The sequence below is a fragment of the Taeniopygia guttata genome, chromosome 14 (assembly GCF_048771995.1).
Source record: "Taeniopygia guttata chromosome 14, bTaeGut7.mat, whole genome shotgun sequence".
Classification (NCBI taxonomy): Eukaryota; Metazoa; Chordata; class Aves; order Passeriformes; family Estrildidae; genus Taeniopygia; species Taeniopygia guttata.
Window position 1 is genome coordinate 6152228 of NC_133039.1, and position 26007 is coordinate 6178234.

The 26007-nt window shown below is 46.9% G+C and overlaps 1 protein-coding gene across 4 annotated transcripts in view; it reads left to right on the forward strand.

Annotated features, from left to right (window-relative positions):
- Positions 1-11033: 11033 nt before the first annotated feature.
- EPN2 (epsin 2) overlaps positions 11034-26007 on the forward strand; it is a 40755-nt gene continuing 25781 nt past the window's right edge. For 2 of the 4 annotated variants that reach the window (XM_030285243.4, XM_072935487.1), the window contains exons 1-2: positions 11076-11209; positions 20156-20212. The gene's annotated coding sequence lies outside the window, so the exon portion shown is untranslated. Of the gene's footprint in view, positions 11210-20155; positions 20213-26007 lie in introns of all 4 variants that reach the window. The other 2 variants (XM_002189175.7, XM_012577829.5) reach the window with 2 other exon arrangements.

Consider the following 26007-nt stretch of genomic DNA (forward strand, 5'->3'; position numbering starts at 1 on the left):
CTCGCGTCACGCCTTCCTCTGGGAGTGTGGCAAGAGCAGCCCTGGTTCCTCCTTCGGCTCTGTCCCCACCCTGCCGCTTTGGGGGGACATTTGGGCTGCTGGGGATGGGGACATGCCCAGGTGGCAGCTCCCAGGGCCATGGTGACACCTCCCTGGGCTGTTGGGGACCGCCAGCACAGCGGTGACCCGAGGCTGGGGCACGGCGTGTTTGGCTGAGCCGCTGGTGGGGCAGGAATTTGGGCAGTGCCAGCGCAGATGGTGACAGCCGTGGGGACACGGAGGGAGGAGGAGGGTGAGGAGGAGGGTGAGGAGGGTCCCTGCTGGGTACTGATGTGCACGGTGCCACATGCCAGGCAGAGCTGAGCCGGATGCGCTCGGAGCACAGAGAATCCGGCACTGTGCTGCTCCTGAAACGCCCATTCAGGGCAGGAGCAGCAGGACAAGAGGGAGGAAGCGGAGGGAAGATGGAGCACTGAAGGCCTCTGTGTGTGGCTGGACGGATGCAGGTGCAGCTGTGGATTCCCCGGATGCTCCACACTGCCCTTGATCACCAGGGAGGCCCCCAAATCCCCAGCCCTGCTGTCACTCTGATTTATTCCTGTGCCACGCTGCCCAGTGCTGCCCTTTTTTTAATCTATAGGTGTGTGTATATTCCCTGAAGTGCCACCCAGGGTTGGGCTGTCCCTCGTTGCTCTGACCTCCCTCCTGTCCTCAGCTGAGTATCTGCAGGAAATGTTTGGTAATTAAATGGCTGTGAAAACTCATCATCAGCTGAAATCAGCCCCAAAGGACACACGGGAGAATCCCCACACGTGGCCTTGCCTGTCCCATCCCACACTGCGCTGCTCCCTTTGGAAAACCAACCTGCATAAAGCTGCTGCCCTGCTGGCAGAGCCCTGTCAGGGCACTTTTCCTGAGTGCTGATTTTCACCTGTGCAAGGCAAGAGGAAAAACTGAGTGCAGGTTTTTTTAGGAAGCCACAACAGAGCAGATGAATTCCTCCCAAGGGCTGTGTTGGGCTGTGATTTCTGACACATCAGCTGTGACAATCCAGGGTAATTTCACCGAAGCCTCTCCAGATGTCTGTGTGTAAATGGGAGCAGGATCTGGCCCTGTTAAAGGAACATTGCCCAGGGCTTTGCTCCAAGATGTGTATTCTTGCTTTCTGCTCTCTTAGCAAATGCAGCACTCCTAGGAGGCAATTCTGCATCTTAAATAGAAAGCCAAGGCACTGCTTTCTCTTGCAGTATTCCTGCAGAGCTGGAAACAGCATTTGCTTCAATAGAAGAGTTTGAGATCCCCAGGAAAATGGGACCTGAGCCCCCTCCCTGTGAAGCTGATGGCAAAGGAACAGTGTTGCTCTGACAGGGCTCGTGATGTAAGGCACTAACATTAGCAGAGGTAATAAAAACCCTCCCATGTAGGTGTGCTTGGCACAAGATGCAGTAGCAAGCAAAGAATTTGGTAAAATCCTGTAAAATATCTGTTTCTGCATGGTGTTCCTTTCAGCATCTGAAATGCAGATTTGTCATCTTCCTTCCTCCTTCCTCCCCCTCTTCCTCTCTCCCAGGCTGAAAGAGGAACTGGGTTTGGGTTTTGCTGGTTTTTGGGCTTTGCTGGGGGGCTGGTGGCCACTACAGGCTGAGCAGCTCAAGGAGCTGCTGCTGAGGTTGGCAGCAGGACCCAGTGGTGTGTTATGTCCATTTGTCACATTAATGTCCCATGGTGATGCCCTGCTGCCCAAAGTGGGATTTCAGAGCCATTTCATGTCAGGGGGGGTTAGGTTGGATATTAGGAAAAGGTTCTTCCCCCAGAGGGTGCTGGCACTGCCCAGGTTCCCCAGGGAATGGTGCCAGCCCCGAGGCTGCCAGAGCTGCACAAGGCACAGGATGGGATTGTTGGGGTGTCTGTGCAGGGCCAGGAGTCGGATCAATGATCCCTGTGTGTCCCAGTCTGGCATTGCCTGGGAGCAGGAGGCACCACGGGGCACAGGATGCTCTGGAAGGGCTCAGATGAGCAACAAGAGCAAGAGTTTGATGGTGGGTGAGCTCCAGCTCCAAGTGGAGGGGACAGTGTGGAGGGAGAGGTGGCTGGAGGAACTCGGGGAACTTCTGGAGCAACAGGAACATTCTGGACTGGGCACAAAGGACTGGAATTACTTGTGGGAGACCCTCAAAAACAGCTTGGGAAGGGGCTACAGCCCCTCTCCAGTGTGGGCACCTGTGTCTTCTCCCTCTGGAAACCAGATTAGCACAAATTCTATATCCCAGCCTGATGCCTGCTTGCTGCTCCCTCAGCTGGGATCAGGAATGCAGCCTCCAGTGGTTTGCAGCTGTGCTGTTCGTGGCTCCCCGGGGCAGACACAGTTCAATAAATCATTTTAGCATATGTTTAAATCTCCCTGAGCACCTCTGGGTGCAGAAGGCTTAGGGAACGTGCCAAGTGCCTGCAAGGCTCAGGGGAGGCTTTAGGCCTCAGGGTGGAAAATGTGCCATGGAGAGTCTGGAGAAAGGAGCTTCACAGGGATGGAGCTTTTGGGAGAAACCCAGGAGAGCTGAGGAGAATAGCACATAGGTGCTGCTCTTGGCTTCTGCTCTGAGGGATGGTAAATATGAAGGTCTGGAGCTGGGAGCCAGTGTGTGGGAAGATAAGAACATCCATCCTGCTTAAAAGCAGGTGTCCAGTCCAAAATCTGAGCTCTGACGGTGTTTGTAGCAAATGTTTGAGGATATAATTGGAGAGGGACTTTTCACAAGGATGTGTACTGATAGGATGAGGGGGAACGGCCTTAAGATGAAGGAGGGCAGGGATAGATTTGGTATTAGGAAAAAATTCTTCCCTGTGAGGGTGGGGAGGCACTAGACCAGGTTGCCCAGAGCAGCTGTGGCTGCTCCAACCCTGGAGGTGTCCAAGGTCAGGCTGGATGGGTCTTGAAACCACCTGGGATAGTGGAAAGTGTCCCTGGCTGTGGGTGTGGCTTTGGATGATCTTTAAGGTCCTTTTGCACCCAAACCAGTTTATGATTCTCTGATAAGAGGAATAAGTGAGCGAGCAGACAGAATTCCACGCTGTGTTCTTCTCCTTGGATTCAGTAATTCGGGGCACCTCCCAAAGTGGAGCTGTGTCTGCAAGATGCATCTTGAAAGAAGCACCCGTGAGTGACAGCATCTCCAGTTCTCTGCCTTTCCCCCAGGCTCTGATCTCAGAGCAGAACAAGAGGTCCTGCCCTGCCTGGAGGGAAAACACGGGAGTCTCACGTTTCTCTCTCAAGTGCAAGCTGGAAAAGCTGATGCAGACACGCTCTGTACTGGAGAGCAAGGCCCAGGGTGCTTGTGTGGAAGTGCCTGTCACTTTTCATGTAAGGTCAGCCGGTGGCTTCTTGGAGGAAGTGGCCTGCAGAGCCCAGCCCTTCCTCCTGAGTGCTGGAGATCCTGCTGAGCCCAAAAAACTCCTCAGCTGAGCCGTGCAGGTGCCACAGACCCTTCTTCCAGCCCGCTGGTCACACATGTGGGGTTTTCATGACATCAGGGACTTTGGGCTTCTTTAGTTTTCACCCTCCTGGAGTGGATTATTCAGCTGACGTTTCACCAAAGGCCACTTTCAGTACTGCTAAAATCTGTTGTGGTTGTGCGTGGTTTGCACCCCATGCCCCTCCCAAAATGCTCTGAGTGACGTGGAAGCATCTTGAGGGACAGAGGAAACTTGCTGTCTGTAGCAACTTGCTCTGCAGTTATTTTTGGTTGAGGTTATTGTGGTTTGTGTCCCAGAAAAGACGGGGCCGTGCACAGCCGGTTCCCAGCAGCGCTGCCGTTCGCCTCTCTCTCACCTTTTCCCATCAGAGATGTTTGATTTCTAAAAATCAGAATGCAACAGACCCCTTTGACTTCCTCTCATGTTCACAGGGTCAGGGAGCAATCCTGCATTTCTCCATCTCAGCCCATAAGAATGTGGAAGCTCGTAGGAGTATTAATTACAGCCAATTATAACCTGCTTGACTGGCTGAGGTGCTCAAATGGCTCCTGAGATTTGCTGTTGTTGAAGAGGAAAGTTTTCCCTCCACCAAGTTTTTGAGGAGCTCATAGAGGGCTGATCCATGGAGCAGCTCAGCTGGGCAGTGTTAGGATTGAACAAGTTCTGGAGGAATCCTTGCCTGCAGTGCTGTGCAGCTTGTTTGCTTTGTGGAGTCCTGATGGCTTGTCACCAATCTCTTCCAGCCCAGCTGGGGATTTTTTTTTTTAATCTGCTTGTTTATCACACAGGGACCGTGTATTTACAGCTCTGCAGCATTGTTTAGGGTTTTTTTACAGAGTGAAAGTTCCTGGGAAGCCCTGCTGAAGATGAGATGGGGCAGCAGGGACAAGTTTGGAGTCACAACCGTGCATGCAGATATGAAAGTTTCAACTGGCTCTGTGAGCCTGGGAATGGAGGAAGTTACTTGCAGAAGTGGGAATCAGAAACCCAGAAATTGGGCCAACTAATTAAGGGACTGGCTGGATGCTGTGCAAACACAAACCAGACAGACAGCTCTCAGTTTTCATCTGTCAAGGGGGAAAGCTACCAGCTTTTCAGTGCTGGGCATCCAGCTGTAATCCAGGGATGTGGCAGCACTGCTCCAGCCTCTCTGTTTAGAAGACACAAAATACCTGCAGCTTCCAGTGCTTGCTCTGCTTTGGGGGTCACATCTTTGTGTCTGAGAGCAAGGCTCTGGAATTTGGGCTAAAGCTGGCTGTAGCTGTGCAGCTCAGCTCCCAGGGTTGGAGCTGAGGTGGCTTTCCAGGCATTGGATGCTCTGGGAGCAGAGCACACGTGAAGGAAGCTCCAGTTGTCCCCATGGTGCCCCAAATCTCTGTGAGCACCACACTGTGGTGTGATAATGCTGATTTCAGTGTTGGCACCCCTGACTCACCCCAGGTAAGGGGGATGGATGGTTTGCTGCATCTGATTCCTGTGGGGAAGGTGATGTTTTCTGGGGTTTTGTGCTTAACAATGAAACTCCTTGTGCTGGACCATGTCCTCTGCCAGCAGTGGCCACAGGCTGGGTGCTTGGCTGTAGGTACACATAATTTCTCCCCTCTTCTACAAGTGTACAAGTCTTTTGCCACCCTTTCTAGCTAGGACCAGCCAAAATTCCTGTTCCAACAGGTGAGAGGAAACCCAAATCCCAGAGGATTCTGCAGAGCCAGGAGTGTAGCTCCTGACACGTTCCTCAGAGCCAACAGGGCGTTTTCCCTCAAGGTTAGAAACAGCTGGGAGGAGTGAGGATAATCCCTGGCCTCGTGAGGTCCTTGTGCAACTGCACAGGTCATCCTGGAGTTTGGAAGTGATTATGGAGCCTCCATCAGTCTGAGGATGGGCCTGGGGCAGAAGGGAGGGGCTGATTCTCCGGGTGACATTCTTTGGGTGGCTGCAGGAATGAGGAGGAGGAGGAATTCTGGTGGGTGATGTTGTCCATCAGCTCCATCCTGGCAGGAAGTCCTCTTGTTGTGACAAGGAAGAAGTCAAGAGGGATAGAACAAACTGTTCCAAGCAAAAGGGAATGCCCATCCTCCAGCAGGAGCTTACAGGCTCTGCCTTGGGGAGCCAGATGGTCACAATAAATATGAGCCTGACTTTGCTGGGCCTGAGTCTGCCACTCCAAACTGTGCAGATGGTCCTAATGGGTGAGTGCTCCCAGCCTGGAAACAAGCAGCACATCCAGGCTCTTCAGGTCAAATGTGTTCCTTGTGTCCTATAAACCCAGAAAAATACCTCCTCAGCAGTCGGTGTGGCCTTGCATGGCCCTGTCCTCTCTTTTCTGCTGATCTGAGGCTCACCTGAACCTCTGGTGAGCTGGTTCAGGGAGCTGAACTGGCTGAGAAGCAGCACTCCCCCCAAAAAAGTGATTAATCTTCACCACAGGTGGGATGAGCTGGTGCTGGTGGCAGGGAGGGAATGGGAAGGGGTGGTGGAGGAAGGGCAGGAACCACAACACCCTGACTTAGGTCAATTAAAACTTGTGGAATTTCACCCCGAGGCTTCAGTGGGTTTTAATGTAAGCAGCACAGTAGCCTTGGCTTCTTGCTGTGGCATGGGAGAAACTGCACCTCGGGAGCAGTAAGGAGAAAGGAATGAGGGAAGGTGCCCACAGATGAGAACAGCTCCAGCTTCTAAAGAAACACAACACTTGGTAATTACAAGAACTAAGCACATCCAAACGTCACTGCCTCTTGCACTGTCAGAGCACATTCATTTTGAGAAAATCAGAATGTGCTGGGCTTGCATTCTCCCTTCTCTTTTCATGAATCTGCCAACGTGTTCAGAAAAGGTCTGGTTTGAATACCCATATTAGAGGTGTATTAATTTTGAACTTGTCAAAAGGAATATTTGCATTGGAAACAGTTCTACAAGTTTGTCTGCATCGCAGAGGGAACGAACCCCCTCCTGCTGGCTGTGTTCTGATTAGCTTGGGCTGCTTCCAGCTGAACTCAGGCACTGGCTCTACTCTCCCTCATTCCCATCCTTCTGCTTTTCTCCCTTCTTTAAAGATGTTTGAAGAAGCCAGGCTAAATATGATGGGAACTAAACTCTTATTTTGGTTCTCCTCGCTTTGTAGACAAACCCTGGAAGTGTGGTAGGGCTGCAGACCCTGTGGATCCATGTGTCTAATTGAAGCAGACAAGACTGTAACTCAGACTTTGCATATTTCAATGAAATATTCATGAATCCAGGAGAGAATAACCCGGGGTGAACATCAAGTTGTATAATCTGAATATATTCTCTATAACTGTCAGCAACACGGAGACAGCTCAGAAAATTCCGGGGAGGGTCTGTGCTTGTTGAGAAACATCTCGCTGCTTTGGCTCTAAGGACAATGATGATTGTGTTTGCCCAGACTATTTAATTAGCAGATTTCCCAAATTGGGCTCTTAGGGACTGAAGTCCCCATTTACCCCATGTGGAAGCATGTGGCTTCCCAGGAAGGCTGGGAAGCTCCAGCTGCCACTGGAGTGGAGGGTGCCCAACCTCCCGAGACACGAGGCAGTTCCTCACTTGGCTATTTAATCCAGGCTGGAGCGCTGAACATTAAACACACCTTCATTAGATGATGCTCGTCTCTATTTCTGCATTGATTCCTCTGAAGACCTGCAGGTTAGGAGTGGGAAGGAAAATCAGTAATGGAGCAAAATGACTGTGATTTAGAGATTGGATTGCACGCAGCCAGGGCCATGCATCAGGATAATGAGATTCAGTCTTGTTTGCTTACAAGCACTGGAGACAGAAGGAGAAAATGTGATCCACCAAGCCAGCTCTCAGGAAATGAGGAACAATAGAGTGAGGAAATCAAATTTCAAACGGCAGGGATATATTTATCGAGTTTTCCTTGGGATTTTTGCAGCGCTTTGGGGCGTTCTCTGTGCAGTGTTTTTTCGGGCAGCCGACATATGGCGGGAGGATTAGATCACTGCAAAGCACCGTTGGTTCTGACCTATTTGTTAATGCGGGGCTGGGGTCAGCGACAAGAGACAAATGCACTTGTCACTGTTTGGGGCTTTTCAAGTGCTGCTCCTGTTGTCCCTCGCGCTGTGGCCAGACATTTGGAACAAACTCATTAGCTAATTAGTGGTGTGCTCAGCCCCACGTGGGCGATATTCCCATTATGGCTGTGGAACAGCCCCTCCTGAGGCTCCCCGGCAGCTGCTCTTCCTTAGGTTAGTTGGGAGGGCAGCTGGGGGAGGATGTGCCTTCCTCATCTTCTCTGGGAGAGCCTCCTGCATTCCAGACATCCCACTCCTTATCCTCCTGCTCCTTATCCTCCTGCTCCTTATCCTCCTGCTCCTTATCCTCCTGCTCCTTGCCTACTCCCACTCGCTGGGTCTACTGCCACCAGCTTGTCTCTGGTGCCCAGTGACAGGACCTGAGGGCGTGAAGCTGTGCCAGGAAAGTTTAGGTTATCAGGAAAAGGGTTTTCACCCAGAGGGTGCTGGGGCAATGAACAGGTTCCCCAGGGAATGGTTGTGGCATCAAGGCTGCCAGAGGTCCAGGAGTGTTTGGACAATGTTCTCAGGCACAGGGTGGGATTTACAGAATCACAAAACAGTTTGGGTTGGAAGGGATCTCAAAAATCCTCCATGGGCAGGGACACCTTCCACTATCCCAAGTTGCTCCAAGCCCTGTCCAACCTGGCCTTGGACACTTCCAGGGATGTGGCAGCCACAGCTGCTCTGGGCACCCTGATCTAGTGAAAGGTGCCCCTGATCCTTGGTGTTGTCCCGTGCAGGAGTACAAGTTGGATTTGATGCTCCTTGTGAGTCCCTTCCATATCCTGAGGACATCCTGGAGCCTGTGAGCTGCCTCCTCCATGTGGATTGCCCTGCTGGTTATCAGGGTGGTGCCACAGCTCCCGGTGCCCAGCTCAGGCTGCAAATCCTGGCCTTGGACTCTGATTCTGCCAACGTGGCTGAAATGTCGTGGGCTGGGAAGGTCAGAGATGGCTCAGGTCAAGATCCAGGTGCAGCCTGCTCCAGAGAGGGATGGGGCAGGGCTGCAGTGGGAAGTGTTCTGCACCAGCTCCTGGCTTTAAAATCACAGGACAAATGCAGCGACCTCCTGTTGCTAATATGAAACAAGAGACGTAAATCCACTGCCACGAGTCAGCTCAGGGGCCACCAGGAGGGAACGTCCCTGTGCAGCCTGGGCAGAACTCTGCTGGTGCAGCTCTACCACTCATACTGCCCGGGGCAGCAGGAACACTGCACTTTAGGGCATTAACACGGATATAATAACCAAAAAATAAGTGATTTTACTTGGCTGGTTTGTTTTACTTGCACTATGGGGCTCGATCTGGTTGATAGAAAAGTGTTTTTTTGGTGGAAGTGTGCCAGCTGCAGGAGGTTTTTGCTGGGTTTGCTGATTTTCACACTTAATGATGTAGACAGATACCTGGGATGGAGCTGGGAATGGAGAGGAAGCTGCCTCCTGCTCTGGAGAGTTATCTGCCCAGATCTGGAAGGAACACAGGCAGGAGAGAAGGCAGCAGGAACAATCCTGTTCTTCCCATTTTATTTTTAACCAAGAGCTTTCTTCTCCTCCTTTAGAGTTGTCAGCACCTGATCATTAGGATTAATGAACGTGCCCAGAAACATTGGGTTTCCATCATTGCTGTTTTCTTGCAAGGAAGAAAAGGGGGAAGTATTCTTTCAGCTCCTGCTGATACCATCAGATGTGTGCTGATCCCTTATTTTTTTTTTTTCACCCAGAATTGAATCCTGCCTAGCTCAAGGTTAACAGCTAAGCCAGAATCACAGCTCACTGCAGAAGATTTGAATCTTCCCAGCTCCCAGATGGTGCTCAAGGCATTGGAATGTGCAGCATTTCTAAACAAGATGCTTTTAATGCAGCTCACCCGGTGTTTCACTGCAGTCCCTGTTCTTCTGTATTTAAACCTCAAATCTGTGGCAGATTTGATAGTGGCTCCATGAGAGGGAAGTGTGGATGCTCCATACATGGAAGTTTCCAAGGCCAGGCTGGACGAGTCTTGGAGCAGCCTGGAAGTAGTGGGAGGTGTCCCTGCCCCTGTCAGGGGTGGGGGGGGAGATGATTTTTAAGGTCCCTTCCCAAACCATTGTGAGATTTGATGAAGTTTGCAGCACTCAGCCTGACCTTCCTTTCACTTAAAAGCAATGACTCATAAACTGGATTTTGCTCCACATTTCTGTTTCCCTATGCTTTTGTAAGGCACGATTCCTCAGGAATTTGGGTTTTAAATAACCAGCAGCAGTGCCCTGTGCCAGCAGTGATCCAAGCAGAGCTCTGCTATCCAGCTTCTCCCCTGGCCCACAGCAATCCCGACTGTCTCCCGAGCAGCTGTGTCCCGTTTCCTTGAATTGTCTCCCGGTTTTAAGATGGGAACAAATATATTCAGGGAGGACTACAATGGAGCAGTACCCTCCTCCAGCCCACGGTGCCGGACACAGGTTTAGTCATTATCCCCAGGGGAAGGACGTGTGCTTCGACCCACCCAGACCGTCCAGCTCCTCCTGCCACGTTCGTGCCTCTGTGTCCCTGCTCAGCTCCCCTTCATTGCCCAGCGTGGAGACCCTGATCCACAAATGTGCTCAGAAAGTGTCCCCTTAGCCATAAATGTGGTTATTTTATATTTGGAGTACCTGTGCTGTGCGAGGCAATGGGAGCCGTGCCAGGATGGTTCAGGTTGGACATGATGAGGGATTTTCTCATGGAAAGGTGATTGAATGTTGGAATGGGCTGCCCAAGGATGGAGTCACTGGCCCTGGAGGCGTTTAGGGGAAGGCTGGATGTGGCACTCAGTGCCATAGTCTAGCTGACAAGGGGTGTTTGGCCATAAGTTGGGACTGGATTATCTCAGGTCTTTTCCAAATGAATTCATTCTATGATTGTGCTGACAGCCCACATTGGACCTTGATTTTTGGGAGGCTACCCTGTCCTAAATCAGTTTCTCCTGGGCGCTGTGAGTGTGGAGGGGGAGTGTGCTCCCCAAGCCTTCTCCTTCCATCCAAGGCAGCCCCAGACCTGCTTTTAATAACCACAAATGTGGTTATTTTGTACTGATAGTAATTAATTAGTATTCTTTGTCCCTGGCTCTTGGGGGATCTCTAGCTCTGAACCTCTGTGAGCACTGAGGGGGATCCCCAAATTCTCTCCTTCCATCAGAGCCAGCCCCGGACTCTCTCTAAGGCATTCCCTGACCCATAAATCGGATTATTTTTTAACGATAGCCTTCTTTTGTATTATTTCACGCAGATTTTTGGAGGACGCCTGAGCTCTTTGAGCCCTGAGGGGCCTCCCCGGGCGTTGTCCCATTCAGAGTCGCCCGTGCCCGGGGGCGCCGATCCCGCCTCGCTCCTCAGCGGCGGCCGGCTCCGAGGAGCCGAGCCGGGAGGGAGGGAAGGGAAAAGGGAAGGAGGGAAGGGAAAAGGGAGGGAGGGAAGGGAAAAGGGAGGGAAGGAGGGGAAGAGGGAGGGAAGGAAGCGAACAGGGAGGGAAGGAGGGGACGGGCAGCGCGTCCCCCCCACCCCGCCCTCAGCGCGGCCGCGCCTCGGGGCCGCGCGCGGCCGCCGGTTCCGCCTCCTCCGCCGCCTCCCCGCGGCCGCCGCCGCCATGTTGGATGGTGCGTGTGGGTGTCAAGCGCAGCCCGCGGCCGCCGGGACACACCGGGACACACCGGGACACCGCGCCCGCCCCGCGCCCGCAGGTCAGCGCGGCTCCGCGGGCTGCGGGACTGGGAGGGAGGGAGGGAGCGAGCGGGGGGAGAACGGGCGGGCAGCGCCGCCGCCTTTCCCCTGCGCGGGGAGGGCGCGGGAAGGGCCCCCGGGGGTCCCCGCGGGGAGGGCGCGGGGCCGCGGTCGCCCTTTGTTGTCGCCGGGGGGTGGCGGGGCGGGCGGCGGGGACGGGCCGGGCTCCCGCGGCCCCGAGGTTGGGCCTGGCTCCCCGATGGGCCTCCCGGGGCTGCGGGGGATGGCCGGGCCTGCGGGCTCGGGGGGCTCCGCTCCGCCCGGTGCGACCCCCGCCCCGGCGTGGTGCACCTCCATCGTGGCGAGGCGGGGGTTGTTGGGTTGTATTTTCAGTGATAATCGTTGTTTGGGAGGTGTGTGATAATGGTTTTAGTGGTTTTTAAGGGTCTGTTTTATATAGGGGGTTTGGAATAAATGATCTCCAGAGGTCCCTTTCAACCCTAATAATTCTGTGATTTTCTATGATATTCTTTATCTCTCCCTGTATATATATTTACACCGATACATCCTTATATATATATGTATATATACATATATATATGTATACATATACATATACACACACACATATATATGTATGTATATATATATATATACACATACATATATATGTATTAAAAAAAATTTTACCTGCGGTACCTGTGATGCTAGAGATTAGGGTTGGGTAGTCAGCGAGCTGTATTACATTATTGCCGTGAAATACATTGAAACAGTAATTATCACAGGCTGCCCACAATGGAAGTCCCCTATTTTAAAGCCGTAAGGCTTTAATGTAAATGTTAAAATATTCATGTTAAGATTTAAAGCTCTGAGGCTTTAAAACTGGTAGCGTTTGGTCTCAGTTTTATGGGTGTGTAATGCTTCCCCCTCCCCCTTCTCAAGTATGCCATCGACACTGATCTGAAAAGCCAAGTGAGATTTTAAATTTACAGCAGTTTGGACGTATTTCTTGTTCTCATCTATTAAGAAAATAACCTGAACTATCTACATGCTTATCCATTTGCAACAGGAGGCCTAAAAGACTTGTTGGGATTGTGAAGCTGTTGCAGATGTTATAGGCTGTAGAGTCTGACTTGAGGAGTTCAAAATGCAAATCAGGCCACTAGATTAAGTTTTATTATTCTCTCCACTGAAATACGTGTTGTATGGTAATACAGAATTCTTGCATAATTTCAGTGCGATGCTGTGTTTTGTGAGACACAAGGTCATAGGAAATTGTATTGTTGGGGTGTGAAATGTGGGATGAATGATTTTTTTAAAATCAGAAATATATTCTAATGGTATCTTTAGCAAAATGCAGCCTGTTTAGGAGTTACTTCTAAATATGTTTGTCTTGGCTGATTCTCAGATGTGTTATTTTTGAACAAACTCAAGTCTGGGGTTTTATTGGGAAGAATCAAAACTTTTGATAAATTTTCCTTTATAAGCCCGAAGTAATGGTAAACTAGCTCAGCAGAATTTCAGAGATAATCTTACCTATATTAAATATTTAACTATGTTATCAAAAATTATCAAGCACAAATGACCCATGAACATTCATTCCTGAAGGCGGATTCTGATAAGGCTAAATTGACTGTGGGTTCCATTTGAGGAAGTTTGACTTGGGGGTGCTGATTGTAACTTCCTCTATTCCATGAAGTTACTCTGCAACATTACACCTGTGTCACAACAGCTCTGTGACACAGCAGCTTGGCTTTTACATCTGCTGAGAACTGGAAATGATTATCATCTTTTCAGAAATGCAAGGTAGCACTCACAGCATCTTTGAATCCCAGAATGGGTTGGGTTGGAAGGGACCTCAAAGCTCATCCAGTCCCACCCTGTTATGGCAGGGACACCTTCCACTGTCCCAGGTTTTTCCAAAAAAGGTCCAGCCTGGCCTTGAACACCTCCAGGGATCCAGGGGTGGCCACAGCTTCTCTGGGAACTTGTGCTAGGGCCTCCCCACCCTCCCAGGGAGGAATTCCTTCCCAACATCCCATCCAACGCTGCTCCCTGGCAGTGGGATGCCATTCCCCCTGGGCTGTCACTCCAAGCCCTTGTGGATAAATATCCTCTCTCCATCTTTCTCCACCTCTCCATGGACTTGTTCCCTAGGTAGAAGCTAAGTAGTGGTGCGTAATATTTGGGCTAAAAAAGTGCTGTTTTTAGCACACCTGATGGGTGTGGAAGGACCAGAGGAGAGACCCCTGACTGTCAGGTCGCCTGGCTGGTGATGCTCATGTTGGTTTGCACTTTCATTATTCCTACAGTTACATTTAATGAAGAGTTCACAAACATCTGATGTCCACTATAATACAGGCAGCAGAAATGAATTCAGCTTGCACTGACCACATCATTATTTACATAACTGGTTAATCATGCTAGTTTTGTTCCAGCTGTCAGCCATTTGATTGCTTTAAAACTTGGAGCTTTTAAGAAGCCTCAAATCTTGGATCACTGCTGGGAAATGCCAAAGGCCTAATTTGTTACTTCATAAAAATGCTGATAGTCTCTCTTGATACAGAAATCAGGGTTTTGTTTCTGTGTTTTTTTTTTTTTTTCCTTTAGAGAGAGAGACAGCAATCATTAAATGATAATCAGTTTAGGGGAAATACATTAAAGAATAGTTATGATGTTCCTGATCTTGCTTTTCTTAGGTCTCATACGTGGGATGGGGAAATGACTCTGGCTTTTGCTTGGTGTAGAGGAATATAAGTTACTCTAATACTTTCTTTAATGACTGGTACTCAGGAAGCAACTTCCCAGTCTTCCAGGGCCATATTTGCAGAGTGCTAAAGTGTCCCTTGGGATTTTGCTAATAGAAAATGAAATGTGCCTGCTTTGTAGGAACGCCTGTAATGTTCTTTTCCCACTTTGCCTCGCTCTGATCTGTGCAGGGAAAATATCGAAACGTACCAGTATCCCGCTGGCTTAAGTGCTTCAAAGAACAGCAGGTTTTTGTGTGTTTCAGTAGCCTGGCTGCTCATTAAGAAGGCAGGAGACTCCATGGAGGAGAACAACATGGATTTCTGTCCTCTGGAATAAAACCTGCCGGGGCTGATTGTTGGTCTGCTAGCGTTGGTGTGCTCCAGGTTTGGTGCAGACTGGCTGTGCTGAATAACAGACCCTAAAAAGCCTGAGTTAATCAGTTTAACTGGTTGTTACAGGACTGCTTTCCTGTTCTGCATGGAGAAAGAATTCAGAATGGTTGAATGGGAGTGAATTCAGAGACTGTGGGCTTCAGGATGGATCTGGAACTCAGTGCCTGTTGGGCTGAGCCTCTCGGTGAATGGTGCAGCAGGTAGAAAGCTACAGGAAAACTGATATTCTTTATTTATCATTTTACAAATAACAGTTTTGTCTCTGGTTTCCAAATTTGGGGTTTGCTTGGTTTTATGGTGCTGCTCCAGACCATTGATAAAGGTGAAGTAGTTGGGTCAGAAGGTTCTGTGGTGTTTTCAGTGGTTGCAGGCAGAGTTTAAGGAGAGTAGCTTAAGTTACGAAGATTGAGTTCTATGTAAATATCTAATAGTGGAGTTTGTATGAATGATGACACTAATTAGAAGATCACTATGGAAGAACTTCGTGTTTGTTGGTTGCACTGGAGATGTCTGCAGAGTTCAGTTTGTAATTCACTATTGTGCCTTTTTATATGGAAATATAACTTCGAGTTATTATGCTAGTGAGAAGCTTTTCTTCTGCATAGATAATTTTCAGCTCATTTTTCTGGTATTGTTACAAAAATTGAACTTGAATTGATCTCAGAGCCAATACCCTGTGTTACATTAATTGTTAATAGTGTGTTTCTCTGTTTCCTGTCACCCAGGGCTGTTAACATAAATGCCTCTAACTGGTGCCTCGAGCTTGTGTTCAAGGTCAGGCCTGGGCTGCTCACGCCTCCTGTGCCTTGGCTTGCCAAATCCAGCTCTGTGCAGGTGGGGTGGCAGGAGCTCAGGCTGGGACAGGTCCCTGCTGGCACTGGGAGTGCAGCTGCCTCTGCTCTGGGACTGGGTAAAACCAGTCCCAGCCCAGGCCCGGCTGCAGCTCCGCCTTGGAGGCTCCCCTTATCTGTGTTTTGTGCTGGAGGTGGCTGGGGGAGGTTTGAAGGAGCCTCAAACACACTCTTGTTTTGTTGTTGTGATCCATACAAATTGTTTTCAAGGCATAGTTTTCCTTCCACCATCAGGAGTGGAGCTCCCTGAGCTGCCTTGAGTAATTAGCTGAAATTTGTGCATGAGACCTCTGCAGTTTCCTTCCACCGTGTCCTGCCTTTCCTTCCACCTTGTTCCTGCTCCTGCCTTTCCTTCCCCCCTGCTCCTGCCTTTCCTTCCACCTTGTTCCTGCCTTTCCTTCCACCTTGTTCCTTCCTTTCCTTCCACCCTGCTCCTTCCTTTCCTTCCACCCTATCTCTCCTCCTTCCTTTCCTTCCACCCTGCCCCTGTCCCTGCCTCTCCTCCCAGAGCTTTTTTTGCCATGTTGTCTGCAGTGCCTGAGCCTCTCATGTCACCATATAATAAATCCTAAATGCTCATGAGGTCCAGGAGAGTTTAGAGGGTGACCCAGGCAGGAGAAGGCCTCTGTGCTACTTCTGCAGGCTTGGGGCAGACCTGGCTCTTTGAGGCTTTTTTGTTTCTCAGAATGCAGCACTCAGTGAACAATACTTGTACAAATTAAGTAATAAATTATTTTTTTGAAAGTTCAAAGCTGCTTATGAGTTTAAAACCATGCCAGACAGCTTAGTTAGAGATGTTTTATGTTCATCCTACCATACAGAAATCTGAAGACTCCTTTGCCTTGTTTGCTTTTCAGTATTGCAGGAGTTATGGCCAATTTTGGGGGCTGGAGTTTTAGAACTGATTACTTAAAATACATGGTGGAGTCTTGGGGTCATGGATAAAATTCAAGCAGCCAGACACTGATTTAATCTCTCTCCAGTATAACCTCACAGAGACTCCCCTGCCTTTCTGGAGATGTCACATAATGTGATGGCTTCTAAAATCCACCTGGGGGTTTTCATTATTTAAAAGCAGAAACCCAGGCAGAGCAAGCTCCCTACTTCTGTTGGATGGGTTTGAGTTTTGCCACCAAGAAATTCTATAACACACGTGGTACCCCTGCTAGGGAGAAATACCAGCCAGTGTGGGTGACAGGGTACTAATGAGGCCTGGGATGTTCTTTTACATTTTTATCTTTATTCTCCCAAATCATATTAATTTCTAGACTTAACATCAATTTAGTAGTTTCTGAACCTTTGCAAGGGCAATGGTCTTTCCAGAGCTTTGCTAGAACAAAGACATTTTAAGAATCTTAATAGAGAATCGTATAATCTTATTACAACTGCTCCTGTTTAAATCACTTCCTTGTACTTAAATAACAATCTGTCACCAGCTATTTCTTGATTGTAGTTTTTGTCAGTTGCAATTTATCCCCCTCCCTGGTTTGGTTGCATTTTTTTTCCCCCCTGATTGTGCAACCTTAGGTTGGCAAAGCTCCTTCTTTCTCACACAGTTCTTCTGAGTCCGCTGGGAGTAATTGCATGAGTAAACTGCTCACTGGTGTAAGAGCTGTGCAGTTCACAAGTAAAACCTTTGTGGGACAAACCCCACTGAAACAACTGATACAGACACTTCTGATATTCCTCAGGGAGAGACCAAACAAAGTCTGTTTAAAGGTAACTTCCTCCTCTGAGATGGCAGCACAAAAGAATCCCTCAGACACGTTCGGGTGGTTCCTCGTGGGGGTGAGCAGACCCCAAGCATCACCTCAGTTCTGTCATTCTGATTTTTATTTATCTCTTTCTTTTTAGTGATGAGGATTTCTTCAGCCAAATCTGTTGACCCAGTTGCTGCTGAAGCTGCTTTTCTGCTGACTTTCAGCTCTGTTTGGACAGGGATGAGGCTTGTGACAACAGCAGTAAGGCAGAGATGTTTGCTCTAACCTATGAAATCAGGCAGAATTGAAGATCATTAATTAATCCTTATCTGCAGAGCTGTTCTAACATGCCTGTTCTGTGGTGGATGGTCAAGCACAGCGTGCTCTGCCACATGGTGCACGTAAAGGAAAGCACTTAACAGTTGTTAGTTGGAAAACAGAAGTTGAATATTTTTAATTATTCAATTAATCAGAGAAACACCCTTCCATTTTGTGCCATTGCTGGATTGTGGCTGGTAATGTCTGGTTAGAGGTTCCTGATCAGGCATTACCCTGAATATTCAGATCCAGGGAAGACCTGATGCATCTTTAAAATGCCCCTACCCGGGTATTTAATTACTTGATGAAAACCTCTTTCTCTAATGACCACTGGAAAGCACAAACTCCCCTCTGTTGTATTATCTAATGAAATATTTGCCTTCTGAGCCTGTCCTGCCTTATTGCAGGGGTTTGATTGCTTCTTGCAGTGTTCTGCTGCTTGCAGTGATTTTTTTTTTTTAAGGATGGAATGATTATTACCTATGAGAAGTGTTACTATATTTTGCTGCTGTTGTTGAGCAGAGTTCATGAAGTTAAACTTTGTCTACCAATTTAGAAGAGTTTCTCAGAAAGTCAAGATAATGCCTCTATTGGAATGTTTTCTGATAAACAGCATAGGTGACACAGACTACTTTTCTTAGGAGTATGCAAATGCAGATCAGAAGTCAATATTTAATACTGTCATTTTTTTTCAATTTGTCTATATTTTTAAGGCAGAAATTTCTATCTGCTGCTCAGAAGAACAGCATGACTGGCCTTGCACCAGGCTATGATCGTGGTATTTCATACTTTTTCAGCAAAGCTGCTGCTCTCTGAAGATTTTATTGGTACTTGGGTGACTCCTCTGAAAGATATTTATGTTTGTATGTTTACTGGTTCTCTTGGGAAGCTTTAATAAGGAAGTAAAATACAGGAATGTTATAATTGGTTTGACTTGGCTTTCAGAATTCTTGCAGAGAAGCTGAAGTATAAAAGCTGAAGTACAGCAAAATCACTTTTAAACTGGTTTATTGCAGAGAAGCACTGAGGTAAATCATCAAAGGATTTTTAGTCTGCAAAACTGCTTAAGTGTTATGTTTAAAATTTACAAATCGCTGACCCCTTTGTGAGACACTGAGACAGACTGAAATGTCTGGCTCTTTTTTACGTTTGACTACCTAGTGAATAATCTCCTTTTGCCTGGCCTGCTGCTTTCAACACACTGAGTGCTGCAATTGCCATTTTGGTGTCTGTCTGCCAACCAATAGTGGCTGTGTATATTTAATTTCATCATAATACGACCATAGGATGCCTCCAGGAGTATTTACATGGACTTTAAAAGTCAGGATGTGTTGTATGGCTGGAGATGTGGAATTCTGGGGAGTGCTCTGTGTGATGGGAGCTCTGCTGAAATGCTGAGGAGTGAGGAGCAGCAGGAGAGTTTTGTAGCTTGTCTTTATTATTCTGTTTTTAATTTGCTTTATTGGGGGGGGGGGATCAGTTCTGCAGGAGATCAAGCAAAGTGTGAGCACATCTTTCCCTCTGGAGGGGTGGGGGACCTGTTGATCTGGGGCTGGCTGGGATCCCTTGTTTTTAGTGCTGTTTGCTTTCAGGTGTGAGTGCAGGAAACACGCTCCAACATCCTGAATGCAGGAACACTTTTGTTCTCTATGCTCTGTGCAAAATTATGTCTGGATGCCTTGGCTTCCAGCCAGGCTTTTAATCTCTTCTTTTTTTCTGTCAGCTTGGATAGTGTATATAATACTATAGTGCCTTTTCCTGTCCCTGGAAATGCTGATTTTTAGTTTTATTTTAAGAAGGATTTTCTTTTTCTTACTCAGAAGAAAAATAAACTTTAAAGGAGGAGGAAACTCTGTGCTTGGTTTTTTTTTTTTTTCTTTTTAATTTCTTCTTGTAGTTTATGCTTTATAGAAAGGCCTGAAATGTGCTGCCAAAGCTTTCTCTCTTGTTTCACAAATACAAAATTTAGAAACGGGGCAGGGCAAGGTGAGGAGGGGTCTCAAGGTAGTTTGGAGTGAGAGAAGGGGAGAATTAGAAACACATTCAGTGCCCATGAAACAGATGTGCCTTTAGATGCCACAAGGCTTATTTTTCATCCAGCTTGACCAGTATTTTGTCAAAACTCCTATTTTAGCTATTTAAATAAAATACTATTTAGTACTAAATAAAATACTATTTAAATAAAATTTCCTTTCATGGGAAGGCCCAGTAAAAGAGAATTAAGCCCCGCCTGCCATCCATGCTAAACAGTTGCAAATCAGAGCCCCCTCCCTCCAGTTGCCTCTTCTCTCCTCCTGGGTTTCATTGTTTTGATGAAAGCTGTTCTGGTGCCAACTCCCAGCCCAGAGGGCAGGTGAGAGGAATTAAAAAAATCCCGGATTCCAGCTCGGTGATTAACATATCTTTTGGAGCTTGTAATGTCATCTTTGCACACAAAACAAAGTCGCAGCTGCTTCACAGAGCAGAGGTTTGTCAGAAAGGCAAACATCAAAGTGGCAAGAAAAGAGGAGTTTATTTAAAATCTAGCAGAAAGACTTAAAACATTCGTGCTCACCTATAAGAGCTATTAAAAATTAAAAAAAAAGCCTTTGAAGGCAAGCATTAAAGATTTAATAGTATTAATTGAATTAAGCCGTGGGAGTTGAGGATATGTAGACACATGTGTGAGTGTATGTTCTGAGACAGAATCTGTGTTAAGGCAGCAAAGTGCTGAGACCTCAATTAGCTGTACTTGCTTTGTAAGGGCTACCTTAACAAACCTATTTTTTCGTGGGGTTAATTAGAGATGCCATTAGAACTGAGTGTAAACACAAGGAGGGGACTGGGAGAGATGGAAAATGCAGAGCCCACCAGCCTTGGGCAAGGCAAACAGGCAGAATCGTTTCCAATCTACGTTTAAGGATAATTTTGTTTATATCATTAAGGCTGTTTTTTTTTTTTTTTTTCAAGAATAGGTTCCTTTTCCTTTGTTGTGAGAACAGTAACTTAATACTGTTGTGCTCCAGCCACAGGTAAGGGGTTTTTTTGGCAGCTAAATTTCCATGTTACTCGATAATTATTTTCTTTTAAGACTGGCTGATTTTGGTAGCTTTTTAGCTTTTCTTATGCATAGAACTTTCACTGTTAGGAAAACTTCTTGCTGGAAGAAGAGGTTTGTAAATAGACACAAAAATAAAATCACAGTTCAGTGTGATTGCTGTAACCTGGTGTGGAGGAGATTTTGTTGGGGTTTTTTTCTTTGCAAATTAAATACTTGATTTAAGGCTTAACATATTTGCATAATACATTAAAAAGCAGGAAAAAAACAAATCCTTGTATCATTTCTAGAAAGAAAGAGCACTGAAAGCTCCTTGCAAGCCTGCAGGTGGCTTGGCAAAGGAGGGACATATCCAGGGGGAGCAGCTCCAGGAGGATTTGATGGCTGTGGGAATCCTGATATGGAGAGGCACCACCAGCCCCATCCAGAGGGATAACAGAGCTGAGGGAGATCTCAATACATTCATTTTTCCTTCTTCAGGCTGCTGGCAGTGTGGGGAGGGTTGTGTGAGCCCTTCCTGCTGCAGATGTAGTTACCAAATGATTCAGCACGATGCCGTGCCCACGGACTGGAGCAATATTGATGAATTCATTACTGCTCTCTGATGGATGTTAATGGGCTTGAATTTCTTCTGTGCATTTGGACTAGGTAGAAAGCTCTTGAAAAAACAAAAAAAAAAAAAGAGAGAAAATGGAGTTGGGTGAGTTTTTAAGCCACTTTTGTGTTCTGCTTCTAAATCTAACGAGGGAATGTTTTTAATGACTTGCATGAAAACAATGGTCAAAACAATAATCACCAGGCAGCTCTGGGAGGGACAGGGAGGAGCAGTGCTCCACCAGGGATTTATTGCATTTTATTCAATATATCCCAAGCCACAATCAGCTGCTTTGGCAACAGAGGCAGGTATTGCCTTTTCCATGTGGGCTCCTTAGGAGATGTCTGGAATCCCAAGGCCATGATCCAGTTGCTGCTTGCAGGGTATCAAAGCTGAGGGGTAGGAGATGTTCTCTGCAAGAGCTGACTGGGAGAAAATGACCTTTAATGAAGGAACAGGCACAGATGCTTTTGAGTAACAAGTCTTTGTCATCCTCTTTGAAATGAACAAGCTGCTTCCCACTCAAATAATTTTCCGTCTAAATATCCAGAATAGATAAAAGAGTAGGTAGGGTTTTACTGCTGGAGGATGGATTCAGAAAACTTGAGGAATTATTATGCTGACAGCTGAAAATTTCGGTATATCTGCATAGGAGAATGTGGGATTCACTGGCATTTTCAAACCAGATTTTCTTTTTCCTAATTCCACAAAAATCAACAAAATAATAATAAAAAAAAATATATTGTTGATCAAGCATGACTTTTTTTTTGTGTATGAATGAAGGAACTGGAAAGTTTGAAGCAGAAGAACAAGACAAAACCTTATGTCAAATGTGCTGATATTAAAAAAAAAAAAATCTTTAAGTGATTCATTGCCATCAAAGCTGAACTTAAAAATATAGCTCAGAATCAGGAACTAGGGCACCACAGAAGTTGACCAAAGCGAATTATTTTTATATTATTCAATATCCTTGAGGTCTAGTTCCTGGGAGCCAGAATGCAGTGTAGGTCCAGGGTGCTGGTGGCACAGCTGGGACCTCTCCTCTGGAATTGCACCTGCCAAGGTGGTGGTGCTGGACACGTTAGACAGGTCTGAGAGGAAGAGGGAGGAGAGGTGGGTTGGATTGGGAAGGATTTTGGGAACTGTGGTGTGTACAGTTTGAAAAGATAGGGAGGAGTCAGAGGGAAGCTGAACATTTGGTGTTGCAGGACAGAGCTAAAATCAGGGTGGGAAAAGGGCAGGGCTAAGAAATAAGAAATTTAGTAATTTGGAGAGTGAAGGACCAAATTTCCTTCTTCTCTGTGGCCATCTTCAAGGTGGAATTGCTTTGTCCCTAGGCAGGAAAAGGAGATTTCCCAGAACCTCAGTCTGCAGTTCTTGCACAGTCACCTGCTGAACCAAGTCCCAAACCTAAACCATCAACTTCTCCTCCAGTTTGAGCTTCCCAGGTGCAGCTTTGCCCAGTGAGCTGTAACTGGAGATTGCTGTTGAAATGCCTGGTGCTGCCTTATTTGGGGTGTTCTTTAGAGTAATTAGAGTGACCTTGGCATTAATTGGTTGGGTGGTGTGATCTGTGAGCAGCCCCAGCCCTGCCTGTCCCCCTGCCTGCCCCGGCGTGTGGGATCAGCTCACCAGAGCTGTTCCACCTGTGGCTCTGGTGTGGGGCAGAGTGGAGAGGCAGGAGCTGGAAAATCCCATCCTCACTTCTCTGAGCCCGACTGCTGGGCAGCAAATCCTGCTCTGGAACCCTGGCCTTTGGCCAGAACCTTCCTGCAGGGAGGATTTTGGGATGTTTTTCCTACTTTGCAATCTTACAGCAGTTTATTCCCAGAATGGCTTGGATTAGAAGGGACCTTAAAGCACATCCAGTTCCATCCCTGCCCTGTCCATGGCAGGGACACCTTCCTCATTCCCAGGCTGCTCCAAGCCCCATCCAACACCTGGAACACTTCCAGGGATCCAGGAGCAGCCACAGCTTCTCTGGGAGTCTGTGCCAGGGCCTCCCCACCCTCCCAGGGAAGGATTTTCTGCTGAACTCCAATATCATGAGCAGACAACTCTTGTACCTGAATTTCTGAGGTTTAAAGCAATCTGATGTTGGTACTAGCTTCTGATAGTTGAATTAAGACATTGTGGTGACTTTTTAAGATGATTGTGCAAAATCTGGTGGCTGTGAGGGAAGGCACTTGAAATTTTATGCCATGAATGGACATTGATGAATGTAAGTAGGATATAAAATCAATCTGTTTTCTTTGCAGGCTTGTAGTTTGTGTTGACAGGAAGCACACTTAATTAAAATGGAAAAAATAGTGTTTGGATGTATGGACAGGTATTTCTTGGCATCTTGTACTTCTTGAACAATCCTTTTTGTGTCATCCATGTCATAAAATAAAAGTATTAATCCTTCAGCTTCTGCCAGTAGTGCCATGGAGAGTTAAACTGTTTTTCCCCCCTAATCTTTGTCATGGTGAGTATTTGCCTGTGGCCTGCTGAGTGTTTTAATGTGGTTTCATGTCTGGTGTGTGTAGGAGGATGGGAGAAACTGCACTTGGTGACGTTTACTTCATATCAATAAAAGTGCAAAATCAATTCAGATAATGAAATCACTGGGTAATTTTAAGGAGCAGGTATCTTCCCAAAATATGGAGTCTGATACATGAGCACACATCTAGGTGAATATGAATTTTAAATATTGCAGTTCTGTAGGAAAGCACTGGGGTTTAAAGAAGGGAGCTGACATTTTGTGCTCTTGTACTTTTTGCAGTTCTTTCTGTGTTCAGGCTGATCTGTGAGGGCCTGAGCAGGTGCCTGTCACCCCATAACAGCCTCAGTGACAAGGCTGGACTTTTCTAATTAGTAGTAGATTCTAAGGCACATCCTCTGGCAAGAAAATTGGATATCCTCTTCCCTTCCAAAAGGAAAATGTGAAAGGAGAGAAGTGTCTCCTACTGCCCTTAATTCAGTTGAAAACAGAATTCAGGCATACTTGGTAAGCTGAATTTATTTCACGTTGTTACCTTTCAGTCAAGGCACACATTGGGTGGTCTTTTTTTTCCTCCTCAATTTGTGAGAAAACAGATGAAATGCTTTCCTTGAAGCAGGTAATCCCCAGAGAACAAATTCCTTCAGGAAGTTTGAGGAGGTATTTTCACTGCCCTATTGGATTAATTTGCATTTGGCATTTCTGCTTCCGTGTGTAATGGCCTCACACTGGTAATTCTGCAATATTCTGATATTCACTGCACACCTGCTGCATGGAGAATAAATGGAGATGTGCCCATGTCAGACAATACCCTTTTCCTGACCCAGAAATGGGGTGACTGAGGGGCATTTTAAAAACTTCTATTCCATTTTCAGTCTCGTGAGAAAGGTGAGACAATACAGGTGTTATAATTCATGCCACTACAATCAGAAGCCAACTATTTCTTAATTACAATACACTGGAAGTGTTTCCTGGTCTATCAGCTTTTGTCACGCCATGCTGTAAATGCCTTAAAGCCAATCATCTAAAATTGCCCCTTGTGGGTCCTACTACAGTGCATCTTTCATAGCTCTATTTCTCCAAAGTGTTTAGTCTTAAATACTAGTCTTAAATTTAGTCTTAATATTCTGCAAAATCTTTTATCTTGTCATAGAAAGCCAATCAGCCATTTTAGATTGATCAATAATGTCTGAAACAAAAAAATTTAAATATTCTCAAAAAAATTAGTAAGTGAACAATTACCAAAAAACCACATCAAGCCTACAAACATGCCCACAGTGCAGGTGACACTTGACCTGGCAGTAGAAGGAAGAATGTGTTATTTTTAAAGAGCTGTTGTCAAAGCTCGTAATCCTAAAATTAGATCCCAGTGCAGGTTGGATTTGGGTCGTGAGTGATGAGCTGCAGGTATGGCAGAGCTGTCCCCTCTCCCAGCCCTTCAGAGCACATTTACAGCCACCCTGTCAATGATTCCAGCTGCAAGGGCCAGGGGAGCTGGGGGTGACAAAACCCCACAAAAGCCAGGGGGACGGGAGGTGACAAAGCCCCACAAAGGCCAGGGGGACTGGAGGTGACAAAGCCCAGCAGCTGTGGCTTGGCAGGTCCCAAAAGGACATGGCCAGGTGGTGCTGCTGTGTGAGGCAGGTTAGAGATTTGCTCCTCACGCCCCTTTCCCATACACTCTTAGAAATGAGCTCCCCATGGAGCTCAAATCCTGGGAAATTGAGGAGACAAGGAGTAACAAAAAGTGGGATGGAGAAAACAGAACCAGATTTGTGTCCGTAAATCTCTTTTACAGCTAAAAGTCTCCTCAAGCTGGAGCTCTTTTCCCTCAGTGAGACTGAGACAGGACTGTAAAACCAGTGCAGAATCAAACCTTGGCACTCATGAATATGCATAAATTTGAAGGAGAATTATCTTTCACCATTAACTCTTTAAATAAAGAAATAATTTGGCCACCTGCTGTCTGTGAAAGCTGACCTTGTTCTCTCATTTGTAAAAGGGAGTGGAAAGCTTCCAAAACTTTGAATTTTGAACCATTTCCTCTCCTCAGAACTTACACTGAAGACAAGCATTTAAGCTGTGAAAAATGGAAATGAAACCTTTCATCTGGAGTTAACCCTGTTCTCCAAACCCTTTGCCAATCTGTATTTGTAACTCGTTTCCTAAATAATTTTGAAGGTTGAGGAAGGGCATTGATGGGAATTTCAGGCTCTTCATTTTGCTGTTTTATTCCCATGAATTGCTGTTTTCTCTGCTGTAGAATAGCAAAAGAGAGCTAATAAGTGTTCTGCTTGTTGGCCTTTCTGTGTAGTGCCAAGTGTCTTCTCTCAGTCCTCCTCTCCTCCAAGTGGCCACGATGCACAGTTGCCCCTTTTCCTGTTTGTTTTTGGGAGCAGCGTTTGGATTGCAGTTGAATATTGTATCCTAGGCAGGGTAATGGCACCCTCTGGTCAGCCAATTGTTCTCTGAGAATAATTTATGAAAAGAGAAAAAAAGTCAGAGAATTAGTTAGGTTTGAAAATCTGTCTAGCAGTGTGGATTTAGTATAAGAAAAATGGGGTTTTTCTGCATTATATTCCTGATGTTTGTCTGAAGGTTTGTGCTTGGATTTTTTCTGATTTCTGAGCTGTTTGTGGAAAACGAGACTTCCTAAAACACAGTGGGCTTGGATTTAGACACTCAACGAGCT